The sequence below is a fragment of the Coptis chinensis genome, chromosome 8, assembly GCF_015680905.1.
Source record: "Coptis chinensis isolate HL-2020 chromosome 8, ASM1568090v1, whole genome shotgun sequence".
Lineage (NCBI taxonomy): Eukaryota > Viridiplantae > Streptophyta > Magnoliopsida > Ranunculales > Ranunculaceae > Coptis > Coptis chinensis.
The window spans coordinates 31799784-31816236 of record NC_141463.1 but is presented as its reverse complement, the minus strand read 5'-3'; the positions used below and the strand labels follow the sequence as shown (position 1 = coordinate 31816236).

Here is a 16453-nt window from a genome sequence, read left to right as displayed (position 1 = left end):
GGAGGTGGATATAAAGGGTGACAATCAAGCTATTATGAATGCTCTTGCAGAACCTGAGTCAAGCTTTTGTTGCCATTTGTTGAGTCTGAGAGAGTTTATTGTAGTCAGTAGTTCAACTAGTAGATGTAATTTCCTTTGGATTAAGAGAGATCATAACTCTTCTGCTCATTTGTTGGCCAAGTGGGCTGCGAACCACTTGTACAACCCTATCCCATCATTTATTAGTAGTTGTAATGTAACATTTATTGCTATTGAATAAATGAAGGGTGGTACTTAATTAGCGGGGGAAAAAACAAAAAAAAAAAAAAACAAAAACAAACAAACAAACAAACAAACAAACAAACTCGACGGACCTTTGTAATGTGGGTCAGATCATTTGAATGATCCTACCCACCCGACCTATTTTATATTCCCCTCTTCTCATAAAACCTAAAGCCCCCTAAAAACCCTAATTTGGACAAACCTCAAAACTACTTTTCTTCTCCAACAATGGCAGGAGGGAAAATGAGAAAAGAGAAAGCATCTCGTGATCCATCAAACCACTTTCAAGGTGGAGTCTCATTCCACAAATCCAAAGGACAACATATCCTTAAAAACCCACTTCTTGTCGACACGATTGTCTAGAAATCAAGAATCAAAAGTACTGATGTAATACTTGAAATTGGTCCTAGTACTGGGAATTTAACAAACAGGTTATTAGAAGTTACGAAAATGGTTATTGCTGATGAAGTTGATCCTCGTATGGTTCTTGAATTGCAAAGGCGCTTTCAGGGTACACCTCATAATAGTCGTTTAAAGGTATATATATCGGGGCGGCTATGTCAACATACTATTCTAACATACTATCTTGACTTACCTAGCCAACCCTTAGATCAAACAAAATCTGACGTCCTGATCTACTTCTTAAAAACCAAACAAATAATTTAAAAAAAAAATAAGGGCAAAAATGACATTTCATATTTTTCACAAAAATAACTGTCGTGGCTTTTCACATTCATCTTCTTCCACGTTTCTTCTTCTTTTTCACAAATAGCCTGCAAGTATAGTGACAACCAGAAAATATCAGTGCCCTCTCTTGAGTCCTGACGAATATTTTCGGCAGCTATGGCTATGAGTGGCGTACTTTGTGAAACTGGTTATGAGCCAAAGACGAATATTCAGAAAGCTCTTACGAGCCAAAGAAGAATATCACGTGATTTCTTTGATGGGCTTTTGGAAACAGGAAGAAACAAAGGGTGTTTTGGATGAGGCAAGCGCACAAAGTATACTTTTTTTTCCAATCAAATAATCCCCTATTAAAATATATCGTCACCAAAACATCATACATTTAAAACAAGAAAAAATGAACAGGAAAAAAAAAACAAATTCTGGAAAAGCCGCAACACAAACCCCAGACCATCCTAACAAATTCTACCGCTTGCCTCATGCCCTATTTGCAATATTGTTTGATAGCCAATCTAGACCCTCATAAAGACCTTCTCCAGAGGTCGCACATGTACTCTGTATGTATGGATGTACCAGTGCCGCTGGCGGAGAGAGTAAAGTCCAAGCTTATCAATAATCTCGGCAACATTCATTGCATTTGGAAGATCTTGTTTGTTTGCAAAGACAAGCAACACTGCATCTCGCAGCTCATCCTCATTCAACATTCTATGCAACTCATCCCTTGCCTCAACAACTTTGTCTCTATCATTGCTATCCACCACAAATATGAGACCTTGCGTGTTTTGGAAGTAGTGCCTCCACAAAGGACGAATCTTCTTCTGACCCCCCAACATCCCAAACCATGAAGCTGATGTTCTTGTATTCCACAGTCTCCACATTAAATCCAATGGTTGGAATTGTAGTCACAACCTCTCCAAGCTTGAGCTTGTACAGGATGGTGGTCTTACCAGCAGCATCAAGACTAACCATCAGAATACGCATCTCTTTCTTTGCAAAGAGCCGGCTAAAAAGCTTTGTGCAAGTCAGCCCCATGTTTTGTTTTTACTCTTTTACAGAGCTTCTGCTATCAGAATTTTGGGATCTCGAAATCACAAAGTATACTTTTGTACACTAGTATAATCCGTCTTTCATGAAGTTATCGTATCTTCTAGAAATATAATATGGTCATCATGTTCAGGATTAAACTTTGCTTGTTATAATCATCGAAAATAAAAAATAAAAATGAATACCAAGCAAAAGTTTTTTTAAAAAAAAAACTTAAATTAGGTTCTTTAATGGGCACAGTTCAAGTGAGAGAGAAGTAGAGAACTAGAGTGAACTCTGTGTCTTGCTCTTGGTGGGAAAAAGAAACATAGAAGAAGAAGAATGTGAAAAGCCACGACAGTTATTTTTGTGAAAAATATGAAATGTCATTTTTGCTCTTATTTTTTTAAATTATTTGTTTGGTTTTTTAGAAGTAGATCTGGACGTCAGATTTTGTTTGATCTAAGGGTTGGCTGGGTATGTCAAGATGGTATTTTAGAATAGTACTAGATTTTGGACCCGGACATACGCCCAAGATCTATTAAATATTTTTGGAGGCTGAAAATGTTTTACAAAATGTCTCACACACATTTTCAATCGAATATATTTTTATTGAAAATAAACCGAAATACATTAATGACCAAACGACATATGGTGCATAAGTCTTTAAACTAATTAAGAGATCAAATTGAGATAGCCTCATCACTTTGTGGTTTAGGATATTAATCCGTAATTTTCAAATAGAATTATCTTAAACTCGATCTATCTTGTATAATAGTTTTATTATATTTATAGTGATTTAGCAAATTTTTCGAATCGAAATATATATTTATTAAAAATAAACCAAATACGTTAATGAGCAAATGATTATGATGCATAAGTACTTGAAATTAAGGGATCAAATTGAAATAGCCTATTCACTTTGTGGTTTATGATATTAATCCATAATTTTCAAATAGAATTATATTAAACTCGATCTAGTTTGTATAATAGTTTTCTTAGATTTATAGTGATTTAGCGCAAATTTTTGAATAAGAATATATTTTTATTGAAAATAAACCGAAATACGTTAATGAACAGCGATTATGGTGCATAAGTATTTGGAAACTAAGGGATCAAATTGAGATAGTCTATTCACTTTGTGGTTTAGAATATTAATCTGTAATTTTCAAATAAAATTATTTTAAACTCGATCTAGCTTGTATAATAGTTTTATTAGATTTATGGTGATTTAGCGGTAAATCATCACCGTTCGGCTTACGTATTAATGTGTACAAATCACTAAAACAGATTGATTGTTTTCATATCCTCAAATAATACACTACTCTCACTTGAAAAGATTTATCATATGAACGTGTCCTACGAACGGGTGCCGTTATATTAAATTATTCTAAAAAATATTAGCAACTATGCATAGTTATGAGATATGAAAATTATATTAATTACTCATTTAAATTTCTTGCACCACTCTCTATAAAAAGGAAGCATCAAATCTTGATAAAACTAATCGACTTTTTTTTTTTTTTTATTGTTAGGTTTAATAATTGAAGTTTTGTGAGAATGCCCAATGCGGCGAAGATAATATTGAAGATACTTGAATAGCAAGGCATTCCCAATCACAATAAAAAGAATTATAATAAACATTACTTAAAATGCAAAACTATATTTGTCGAGACATTTATTCCTCCTACATAAAATACAAATATGTTTTAGGGTTATTAGTTCAATGCATTTGCACAAAGTTTATGATTTTCCATTAATTATTCTTTGTGGTTAGTTTAATATAGTATGTTGCATCCCGTTTCTAATTTCTCATTAATTATTCTTTGAAGTTAGTACAATGCAGTTGCATCAAGTTTTCGATTTTCCGTTAATTATTATTTGAGGTTAATACAGTGCAATTACATCCACTTTATGATTTCCCGTTAGTTATTCATTAAAGTTAATTCAGTACGTATAGTTGCATCCAGTTTTTGATGTTTCGTTAATTAGTCTTTGAGATTAGTTCATTGCATTTGCATCCAGGTTCCAATCTCCCATTAATTACTCTTTGAGGTTAGTTCAATATATTTGCATCAAGTTTTTGATTTCCCGTTAATTGTTTTTCTAGGTTAGTTCGATAGTTTACAATTTCTATACAGTTTGCATACATGTAAGAGTCTGTTTTTATAAACTCACTTTCGTTTTGGGTTCATAATTACTTGTAATTACTCATATGAGAAGGCTAAAAAAGTGGATATTTATGCCTTGATGTCAGTGCGATGCAATTACATCTGACTTCCGATTTCTAGTTAACCATTTTTTTATGTTATTTCAATGCATTTGCATCCAATTTTTGATTTCCCGTTAGTTAATCTATGATTTTAGTTTAATGCAGTTGCATTCAGTTTTTAGTTTTCCGTTAATTATTCTTTGAGGTTAGTTCAATGCAGTTGCATATAATTTTAGATGTTATGTTAATTGTTCTTTGAGGTTAGTTCAATGCATTTGCATCAAGTTTCTGATTTCCGGTTAATTATTTTTTGAGGTTAGTTCAATGCAGTTACATCAAATTTATAATTTTCTGTTAATTATTCATTTAGGTTAGTTCAGTGCAGTTTCATCCATTTTTTAATGTTTCATTAATTAGTCTTTGAGATTAGTTCATTGTATTTGGATCCAGTTTCCGATTTCCTGTTAATAACTCTTTAAGGTTAGTTCAATACATCTGCATCTAGTTTCTGATTATTTATGCTTTGAGGTTAGTTCGATATAATTATATCCAGTTTTTTATTTTCCGTTAACTATTCTTTGAGGTTATTTCAATGCATTTGCATTTAGTTTTCGATTTCCCACCAATTATTTTATGAGGTTAGTTCAATGCAGTTGCATTCGGTTTTTGATTTTATGTTAATTATTTTTTGAGTTAAGTTCAATGCATTCGCATTCAGTTTCCGGTTTCCCATTAATTATTATTTGAGGTTTGTTTGATGTATTTGCATATCATTTCCGATTTTCCGATAAATATTTTTCAAGGATTTGCATTCAATTTCTAATTATCCGTTAGTTACTCTCTGTCATTAGTTTAATGCAATTTGCATAAAGTTTATGATTTCCCATTAATTACTCCTTGAGCTCAGTTATGTATTTGAATCCAGTTTCCAATTTCCTTATAATTATCCAATGTGGTGTGTAATACCAACTTCTACTGATCCATCTGTAGTGTCCTTGAAAACATGACATAAAAAGTAAATTATGCTTAATTTACTATGTGGGATCATCGAAGATTATCTAGTTTCCGATTTCTCGTTAATTATTCTTTAAATTATACATGACTCATTATGTGGAATCTTCAAAGATTATCTACGAACGGGTGTTGTTATATTAATTATTCTAAAAATATTTGCAAATATGCATAATTATTATATATTAATATTATATTGATCACTCAACCAAATTTCTTATAACGTGAAAAAACCTCACTCTCCATTAAAAAAAAAAAATAACTTCGTCTTTGATAAAATTCTTCAACTTCATTTTTTTGTTTAATAATAGAAGTTTGATTGAATTTTTGTGAGATTGCCTAATAAGGCGAAGTTCATATATATTGAAGCTACTTGAATAGCAAAGAGTTCCCAATCATACAGAAAGAGATAAGATAAACATCATTTTAAATGCAAAACTATACTTATCGAGACATTCCCACAACATATAACCCAACTATGTTTTGAGGTTACTTTAATGCATTTGCATCTAGTTTCTAATTTTTCGTTATTTATATTTTGAGGTTAGTTCAATGCAGTTGCATCCAATTTCCAATTCCCATTATTTATTTTTTGAGATCAGTTCAATGCAGTTGCATCCAATTTCTGATTGATCGTTAATTATTCTTTTCGGTTAGTTCAATACATTTGCATCAAATTCCCAATTTTCTATTAATTGTTCTTTGAGGTCAGTTCAATGCATTTGCATCTAGTTTCTGATTTCCCGTTAATTATTCCGTGAGATTAGTTTAATGTATTTGCATCAAGTTTTTGATTTCTCGTGTTTATTATTTGATAAAGTTGTATTTGTATCTAGTTTCCGATTTCCCATTAATTATTGTTTGAGGTTAGTTCAATGAGTTTGCATCCAGTTTCCGATTTCCCGTTAATTATTTATTAAGGTTTTGCATCCAGTATATTTTTTGAGATTAATTCAATGCAGTTGCATCCGGTTTTCGATTTCCCGTTAATTAATTTTTAAGATTAGTTCCACGCATTTGCATTATGTTCCAAATTTATAATTAATTTTTCTTTGAGGTTAGTTCAATACAGTTGCATCCAGTTTTCGATTTCCCGTTAATTTAATCTTTGAAGGTTAGCTAAATGCATTTGCATCCAGTTTCTGATTTTCCGACAATTATTTTTTGATGTTAGTTTGATGTATTTATATCCAAGATTTGATTTTCTGTTAATTATTCTTTGAGATTAGTTTAATGCAGTTGTATCCATATTCTGATTTTCTATTAATTACTTTTTAAGATTAGTTTAATGCTTGCATTTGCATCCATTTCGATTTCCGTTAAATATTATTTGAGGTTAGTTCATGCATTTGCATCCAGTTTTCCGTTCCCCATTAATTGTTTTTTGTCGTTAGTTTCATTCAATATTATATATATTTTAAAATATTTGTCATTATTGCTTTGCCGTTATTTTTTTTTTCATTTTCTATTATATATTTTGTATAATTGTTTTTTAACTATATTTTGAAGCCATGTTAAGGATATATTCGAAATAAGTCGGTGTTTGATCATAGATACTAAAATTGTATGATTTGTAATAAGGAATTAGTTTTATACAAATCACCTATTTTTTAGCAATTTTTTTTTATTTGATCAAATATAAATTAGTTTTTACAAATCACCTATTTTTTAGCATTTTTTTTTATTTGATCAAATATATAATAATTGGAACACTAAAAGTGTTTGATTCAGATTTTCTACAAATCACTTATTTTTTAGTAATTTTTTTTTTTTTTTTTAATTTGATCAAATATATAAGAATTAGAAATACATTCAAACTCTCCAAATATAAGAATTAGAAATACACTCAAACTCTCGAAGAGGTTCCATGTAACGGGAGACTATTAGAAAATATTATCTTTCATAGTAGAGTGTCACATAAGATAGAAAAAAACTAACTCTCATATTAGAGTGCCACATAGGAGAGAGAAAAATCTTTCTTTAAAGGTCTACGCTTTTAGTATATAGATAGTAGATGTCGAATTAGTCACCTCAGATATATATATATATATATATATATATATATATATATATATATATATATATATATATATATATATATAAGCAGCTTATATAATGTCGTGAACAACTTATATAGTGTCTTGAACAATTTTTTTAATTTACGCTTATTAACTTTTTAATTAATGTTTATATATGACACTATATAAGTTGTGCAAAACATTATATAAGCTGCGCAAGACACTATATAACAAGTCCGTAAACGGACGTCCGTTTAAGAGCCGGGCTGACAGCCCGACTCCTAAAAAGACCTTAAATGAGTACCAAACTAAGTACCAAATCTAAAAAAATCCACAACTTCACCTACAAAATGAATTAAAACCTAATTTTTTGTGTATATGATCTACTAACCATAAAGAACGTCTCTACAAAAAATCAACTTGTTTGACAATTTTTAATTTGGTCTCAAATATAATTAGCTTATTTATTTACTACTTTTGTTTTAATTATGCAATGCTAATTATTTATAGGTTATCCAAGGTGATTTGTTAAAGTGTGATCTTCCATACTTTGATATTTGTGTGGCAAACATTTTGTATCAGATATTCTCTCCACTGACATTTAAGTTATTGGCACACCGACCCCTTTTTAGATGCGCAATTACCATGTTCCAAAGGGAATTTGCCATGAGGCTTATAGCTCAGCCATGTCAAAATCTTTACTGTCACCTTTCGGTTAACACTCAGCTCTTGGCTCGTATATCTCATCTCCTGAAGGTTGGGAAGAATAATTTCCGACCTCCACCTAAGGTAGACTCTTCTGTGGTGAGAATTGAGTCTAGAAAACCGCTTCCTTCTGTAAACTTTAAGGAATGGGATGGTTTGATTCGTTTGTGTTTCAATAGGAAGAACAAAACTCTAGGGTCAATTTTCAGACAGAAATCTGTACTTTCTTTGATGGAGAAGAACTACATAACACTCTAGTCTCTGAATCTTCCCCAAAATAAATCTTCGGAGGAAAACAAGATGCTAGTCGAGGTAGTTGCTTTAGGTGAAGTTGATGGCGAGGACCCAAGTATGGATATTGAAGACGGGAGAGATGACGCTGATATGGAGATGGAGGATAATGATGCAGACACCCTACTTCAAGACACCCAAAATCTTCTCCTTGAAATCAGATTTCAAAGTCTCTGCATCATTATCATCCATCTCCATATCATCGTCAGCACCCTTACTGTTTAGGGCCCCATCAACATTAAGTTTAACTTTTTTTGTCTTGAGGGGGTTCCAGTTACATTCTTACGCATACTTTGTCGGGCTTACATTAAGTCCAATACGCATGTTTGTTTAACTTGTACAACAAGGCCTAAAGAGCGTAATAGAGACTTAGGCGCATCGTATCGCTATCATCCGAGATGTTTAATTCAATCGTTGTTTTTGTTTTTCCTTGTTGTTGTCCATTTGTTTTGATGAGAATTGATGCAAGTATATTTGTTAGTTTGCTAGGTAGATGTTTCGCCATGTGTCATGTTTGACTTAGTATTTAGTTGTTAGCTATTTTAGAGCATGTAGTTCTGTATTTCAGTTTAGAAGTTCATAGTGGGAATGCCCACTACGAGTATGCCCACTACGAGTATTGAGTCCTATATATTAGGCAGTCTCTTCAAATAGAAAAAAGAGAGTCTCGTATGTATTAGTTTTCTTCTCTTAGACTTTAATCTTAAATAAACAAGATTTGTTATTAAGTTCCACATTTCCTTACATATCTCCTCTTTAAACCAACATTGTGGTATTAGAGCCTTCAGTTCTTTCAATTGGGCGTTTTCTAGTGTTTTGTGGAGAATTGAATTGCTGTAGCAAAATCTTCACAGAGAGGTATTTCCTTATTTGTTTTTTGGGTAATTCATGACGTCGTCTAATTCGAATACCCTAAAGCTCTCCCAATCCCTTGTGCCCATTTTTAATGGTGAAAATTATGAGTTTTGGAGTATAAAGATGAGGACTTTTTTTTATTTCACAAGACCTTTGGGATCTTGTTGAGTGTGGTTACGTAGATGCTGAAGGAAACAATCGACTGAAGGAGCTTCGCAAGAAGGATGCTGAAGGCTTTACTTGTATTACAAAGAAAGATATGTCGGATTCCATCTTCCCTCGACTAGCAAGTGCAACCAAATCGAAAGAAGCTTGGAAAATTCTGAAGAAGGAATTTCATGGTGAGGACAAGGTAACCACTATAAAACTGCAGACTCTTTGTAGAGAATTCGAAACACTTCTAATAAAAGCTAGTGAGTCGGTACAAGATTTTCTTTGCAGACTTTCAGTGATTGTGAATCAAATGAAAACTTTTGGTGAGAAAATTGTTGACCAGAAGGTTGTAGAGGTGCTAAGAAGCCTGCCTTCCAAGTTTGATCATGTAGTCACAGCTATTGAAGAGTCTAAGGATTTGTCGGTGTACACCCTTAATGAATTAATGGGTTCCCTTTTAGCACATGAAGAACGGATGAATAGGTCGGCAGAAAAGAATATTGAGCAAGCATTTCAGTCCAAAGTAGAGATTAGTAATAAAGATAAAAATGGGGAAGTTGGTTCTGGACATAAGTATTCAAGTCGTGGAAGAGGAAATAGTGGGTATCGTGGTCGTGGAAGAGGCCGAGGCCGAGGCAAGTCTAATTTTGGTCGTGGAAGGTCAGAAAATGGTGATAGAGGCGGCTATAGGTAGAACTATAAGGACTATAGGGGAAAGCAATGCAATTTTTGCAACAAGGTCGGGCACACAGAACCGTATTGCTTTGCAAAGGCTAGACAACAAGAAGCCAATTTCACTGAAGAAAAGCAAGAAGGTATCCTATTTCTTACTTATCTACTTCCGAAAGATAGTAAGAACGATGTGTGGTTTTTGGATAGTGGCTGTAGCAATCACATGACAGGTGAAAAGACCTTTTTCAGAAGCATAGATGAATCTGTGAAGTTGCAGGTCCGCCTTGGTGATGATAAACAAGTTCAAATTGAAGGTAAGGGGAGTATAGAAGTTAAGACTAAGTCAGGTATTGATAGACTTATTCACGATGTTTATTATATACCTGGTTTAGCTAATAACTTGCTAAGTGTTGGTCAATTAATTCAAAGAGGTTTTTCAGTCTTATTTCATGATGATACATGTGAAATCAGAAAGAAGCAGTCTGAAAAACCTATGTTTACGATCCCCATGACGAAAAACAAGATGTTTCCTCTTGAGCTATCTTGTATTGATGATTTTGCACTTGTTGCTCATGCTAATGATGATTCCAGATTGTGGCACTTACGGTATGGACACCACCATTTTAATGGGCTGAAATTATTAAGTCAGAAGAAGTTCGTGTTTGGTTTGCCATCTATTACTTGTGTTGACGATGTATGTGAAGGTTGTATATACGGGAAACAACACCGTCTTCCATTTCCAGTGGGTAAAGCTTGGCAAGCAAATATGCCGTTAGAACTACTCCATGTAGATATTTGTGGCCCGACACGTACTCATTCCCTCAGCAAAAGTCGATATTTTCTGCTATTTACGGATGATTTTACTCGTATGAGTTGGGTGTATTTTCTTTCTTATAAGTCAGAAGCATTTGACAAGTTTAAGGAGTTTAAAGCTTTTGTGGAGAAAGAAAGTGGCCATGTGATCAAAGCTCTTAGAACCGACAGAGGAGGAGAATTTCTATCCGATGAGTTTGAGAAATTCTGCAAGCAACATGGTATACGACGACAACTCACAGTACGGAGAACTCCAGAACATAATGGGGTCGTGGAAAGAAAGAATAGGACTGTGGTAGAGATGGCTCGAAGTATGTTAACTGAAAAGCAACTGCCTAATATGTTTTGGGGCGTATGTCCTCATCCGTGTTTCTTCTGAATATTTCTCTCGACAAAAGCAAAGTCTTGCGACATGACTCCTTATGAAGCATGGTGGGATCGTAAACCAAATGTGAGTTATTTAAAAGTTTTCGGATGTATAGCTTATTCTTTGATTGATTCAAGTTCTTGCAGCAAGCTTGACAAGAAAAGTGAGAAGTGCATTTTTGTTGGGTATTGTGCTAATACGAAAGGCTATAGACTTTATAATCCCAAATCTAAGAAACTTATTATTCGTCGAGATGTTATATTTGATGAGAAACGTTTCTGGGATTGGGAAGCAAAGGACAAACCGAATGTGCCATTTGTTGAAGACCAAGTAGAGCCGGAGCAGTTAAAGGAGATGAGTGGTTCCAGTACACCTCTTCGAGTTTCTCCTTTGAATTCACCTCAGCGTTCTTCTCCTATGCATATGAGTCCTCCTTCTTCAAGTTCATCTCTGTCAACTAACTCAAGTTCAAGGAGTTCAAGTAGTGAGGGATCAAGGAATTCAAGTAGAATAGACATCAATCTATATGATCCTACACTTGATACTGACACACCTCCACGTAAGTTTAAATGCATCAAGGATATTTATGATACAACTTTTGCCCTTATAGCTGCAGAACCCACGCGCTACGAAGAAGCTGAAGGAATAGAAGAGTGGGAGCAGTCTATGCAAGATGAAATGGCAGCCATTGAAAAATATTAGACATGGGTTCTTGTGGATCTGCCACCTGAAAAAAATGCAATTGGGGTGAAATGGGTCTACAAAGTTAAGTACAATGCTGATGGGACAGTGCAAAAGTTCAAAGCAAGGCTCGTGGCTAAAGGGTATATGCAATAACACGGAGTAGATTTCTTTGACACTTACTCTCCGGTTGCTCGGTTTGAAACTGTTAGATTTGTTCTCGCAGTAGCAGCTCAAATGACATGGCGTGTATATCAATTTGATGTCAAATCAGCTTTTCTCAATGGTTATTTGAATGAAGAGGTATATGTTCAACAGCCCACAAGGGTTCATTGTCGGCGAAAGGAAGAGAAAAGTGTACAAACTTGCAAAGGCACTTTATGGGCTTAAGCAAGCCAAGAGCGCGGTACGCCAGACTTCGATTCTTATTTTGAAAGCCATGGTTTCAACCGGTAAAAGTGAGTCAACCTTATATGCGGAAGGTCAAAGGTACTGAAACTCTTATTGTTTGTGTTTATGTGGATGACATTATATACACCGCAGTTCTAGCAAAATTTATCAAAGAGTTCAAGGATAGTATGATGCATGAGTTTGATATGTCTGACTTGGGTTTGTTGCATTATTTTCTAGGTCTTCAAATTCAGCAGACTCCTGACGGCATGTTTATTTCTCAAGAGAAATATGCTGTGGATTTACTTAAGAAATTCAATATGGTGAATCAGAAGACGCGTTTCTACACCGATGAACACCAGTGAGAAGTTGTCTATTAATGATGGGACTGTGAAGGCTGATGAAAGTTATTTTAGAAGTTTGGTTGGTGGACTCATGTACTTGACAAACTCTCGCCCAGATATTATGTACTCTGTGAGTTTAATTTCCAGATTTATGCATAGTCCTTCCGTACATCATATTGGAGCAGCAAAGAGGATTCTCCGTTATGTCAGGTCAACTAGCAACTATGGAATTTGGTACAAACCAGTTACTAAGTTTGACTTGATTGGTTTCAGTGATAGCGATTGGGCTGGTTTTGTGGATGATAGGAAAAGCACTAGTGGTCTAGTGTTTAGTCTTGGTTTAGGAGTTGTCTCGTGGAGTTCTAAAAAGCAAGACATCATTTGCCTTCGCATCATCGCCGGTTTTAATATGTTCAGAGAGCATCCGCACCGGTCAAGCAAAATGGATGAGAAGGATATTGGAAGATTTGCACCAGACTCAAAGAAAAGCAACAACGATCTATTGCGACAACAAGTCTGCAATTTGTATGACAAAGAACCCCGTCTTCCATGGGAGGACAAAACACATAGAGATATGTCATCATTTTATTCGAGACATGGTTGAAAAAGGAATTATCACTATGAAGTATGTTCCAACGGATGAACAGGTAGCTGATGGACTTACTAAGGCACTATCATATCCAAAGTTTGTTAAGTTCAAATCTTCTCTAGGTGTTGCGGCATTTGCATTAAGGGAGAGTGATGAGAATTGATGCAAGTATATTTGTTAGTTTGCTAGGTAGATGTTTCTGCCATGTGTCATGTTTGACTTAGTATTTAGTTGTTAGCTATTTTAGAGCATATAGTTCTGTATTTCAGTTTAGAAGTTCATAGTGGGAATGCCCACTACGAGTATTGAGTCCTATATATTAGGCAGTCTCTTCCAGTAGAAAAAAGAGAGTCTCGTATGTATTAGTTTCCTTCTCTTAGACTTTAATCTTAAATAAACAAGTTTTGTTATTAAGTTCCACATTTCCTCACATATCTCCTCTTTAAACCAACATTTTTCAGTTCTTAGTGGGATATATTGCTTATATATATATTGATCGTTTACCTCTTCAAAAAAAAAAAAGTTTATGTCTTCTGCTTCAAGACTTGCAAATGGTTTCTGATTTCTCTATATTTTCTCGTGTCCATTACCTAGATTTTGCAATTCCCTGGTGTTAGATTGAAATGTTCCACCCCTTGTACCATATTGGCTTGCACCTGGACAGTTTTTCTTCAATCCATAAGTCCATTCCATACCACATCCATTCCCTTTGAGTCTTTGCTTCAGCCTGTTCTTGTGTAAGTTTTCACTTGTTGTACGTCTTGTTGTTCTCCAAGGACCGACTGTTCTTATTTATGGAATATATAAAATGACCCATTGTCCTTTTTCATTTTTTATACAACTTTTGAACTTGTTGCAGACATTTGGGTTCAGATTTATGCTTGTGCTAGCCCCATTGTAGTGGCTGGTAGATTAAACTCGGCTGACATATCGGATGTCGTGCAAATTAAATTCTATGTGTGGACTAAGGGCATCTCCAATGGGGGGTGTAAAATTACACCTCCACCTAGGCTCCACGTAGGTACCATTAGGATTTTACACCTCTAATTGTATATTATTGTATAGCTTATAAATATCCATACTCTATACTCCCCAATGGAAGAGTATAAAAAAAAAATAGATTTTAAACTCGGATGTCACTTGGAGTGACGTCCCTCTTTAATTTAAACTGGGACGTCACTTGGAGTGACATCCGAGTTAAAAAATTACTTTAGAATTAGAAAGGGACGTTACTCCAAGTGACGTCCAAAAATTATTTCACTCAGATGTCAGTTTAAGTGTCGCCCGGGCTTTTTATTAACTAATAGCGAGAGGGGAAATTCCCCCACCCTCTCTATTAGCTCATACACTATTACCTACGGTATAGCACCCCCATTGGAGAGAGTTTTTTGAGATTTAGGGTGTAAAATTTTCACTCTATATGGTTTACACTCCCCATTGGAAATGCCCTAAGGAGTTGTATCCCATAATTTTTCTCTAACCATAACTTTGCCAGGCATCTAGATGATAGATAAGTGACATATCTACTCAGCTGGCATCTTGATGTCATCTGAGGAGCTATAGAGCATCATACCCTAGGTAGTTGAACCCAACTTTTTGCCCAACCTACCACCCTACCACCCTTGCATGAGATGGTCTTTTGGGGAAGCACAGTGGATTCACCTACCTACCTCCTTCAATCCCTACACTAGGGATGCTCTCAGACCTCACTCGACATTCCATGTCTTAAAATGTTGCTGATCTTAAGTTAGGGCCGTAGTTCTTTGATATGCATACACTATTGCTAAAGGATACTAGAGAAATTCCTCTCAAATCGTGAACAATTTGATTTGATCGATGAAAAATTGAAAATCCTCGTCTTCCATTATTGTCTGAGGAGACTAAAAAAATTCAGCCGTATCCATCAAATGGTGCACAAAAGGTTATACGCTGAAGAACATGACACTCAGATGGCACACATGGCCCTAATGCATTTCAATTTTAACCACTCAAGTACCCAACTCCAGTTAATGCAATTCTGTTTAATTCACTAGTGAACCTATCTTCCACTTTCATATTCAATTAACAAACTCTTCGTCCTCAATTCCATGAACCAAATTAGAACAACTAGCTAGCATCTTTGGCACGGAGTTGTGGAGATAGAGTTCTCAGGTGTTGGGAAAGCTTATAATACATGAAAAGAAGGTAATTCTGCAAAAGATTCGCCATTCCATTTTGGTGCAGCCTTCAAGAGTGTGGAAATCTTTCAGAGCACCCATACTGTGGCCATGCTGGAGTAGTGGAGTGGCCGCAAAAATCATATATCAGCCCCTAACGAGCCACCTATATCAGGTTCCTCTTTGTTTATGAAGTTGGAAGTCGTACTCCAAACATTATGTTATAGAAAGTAACTTTACATCAACAAAGTCTTCCTTACACAATCATCAGAATATTTGTTAGTAATGGTTAGTAGATATCAATTTCAGGTAATGACCATCTAGGCCCCTTTTGCTAATGTCCTGGACGGAAAGGATTAAGTGCAAAAGTAATAACAAAAAGGAGCAAATAAATACATATATATTCCGAAGGTGTTAAAATGCCAGGAGTTTATTGCCATTGTCCATTGAGCAGGTTATTTAAACTAGGAAGGTAATGGTGGCTTCAGATTCACTCAACGCTATCAAGGGTATATATATATAGTATAAACAAGAAGAAATCTACTCCATGGTGTAGGAACCGTTACTTCAGAATGCAAATTTCTACAAACCGCGAAAACCCACGCGCAGTGGAATTAATGAGGTTCACGGTTTTGGATTAGAAAACATACCTGTAAATCCAGCTTAGTGATAACTCTGAGAATCCAATAGCTATGAATCCGAATCAACAATCAACCCCTTGATCTTCTGTTATATTCCTTTAGAATAGATTAGACGTTGTGTGGGCAACGATCTACCAACTCCCTTCTTTCTCACAAAGCTAGATCCAATTTTGGATCTATCTTTCCTTGCCTCTCTTTTCAATCCAGTGAATAGTAATTTTGGCAAAGAGAAAAAGGGATTCTATTTATAGGCTACAACAGGGACCATGAGGAGAAATTAGGGTTGGGCCTCCTGACGAGCTTGGGCTTCCCATGTTCACCTAGAACACACGGCCCAAATCCGTCAACAAATGGTTTATTCCACTAAAGGTCATTGTTGCACTACCGCCCTAATCCCAAATAACGTGTCAGTGTTTATGGGCTCCATATTATATGCTCGTTGATCTCCCCGTGTTTAAGATATCGAATGTCCGTTGATTAAGTCAAGTTACTAACAACTATATTAATCAACTTCTTATGTCCTTGAGTAGTACCACTCAACCTCATTGTCATGTCGGAATAAATCTACTTGCAGAGTTTACATGACA

At 35.0% G+C, this 16453-nt stretch overlaps 2 pseudogenes; one reads left to right on the top strand and one right to left on the bottom strand.

The window, feature by feature from the left end:
• The first annotated feature begins 469 nt into the window (after window positions 1-469).
• Window positions 470-9907, top strand: LOC147481098 (uncharacterized; annotated as a pseudogene).
• LOC147481099 (ADP-ribosylation factor 2 pseudogene) lies at window positions 1053-2311 on the bottom strand (annotated as a pseudogene).
• Window positions 9908-16453: the final 6546 nt, after the last annotated feature.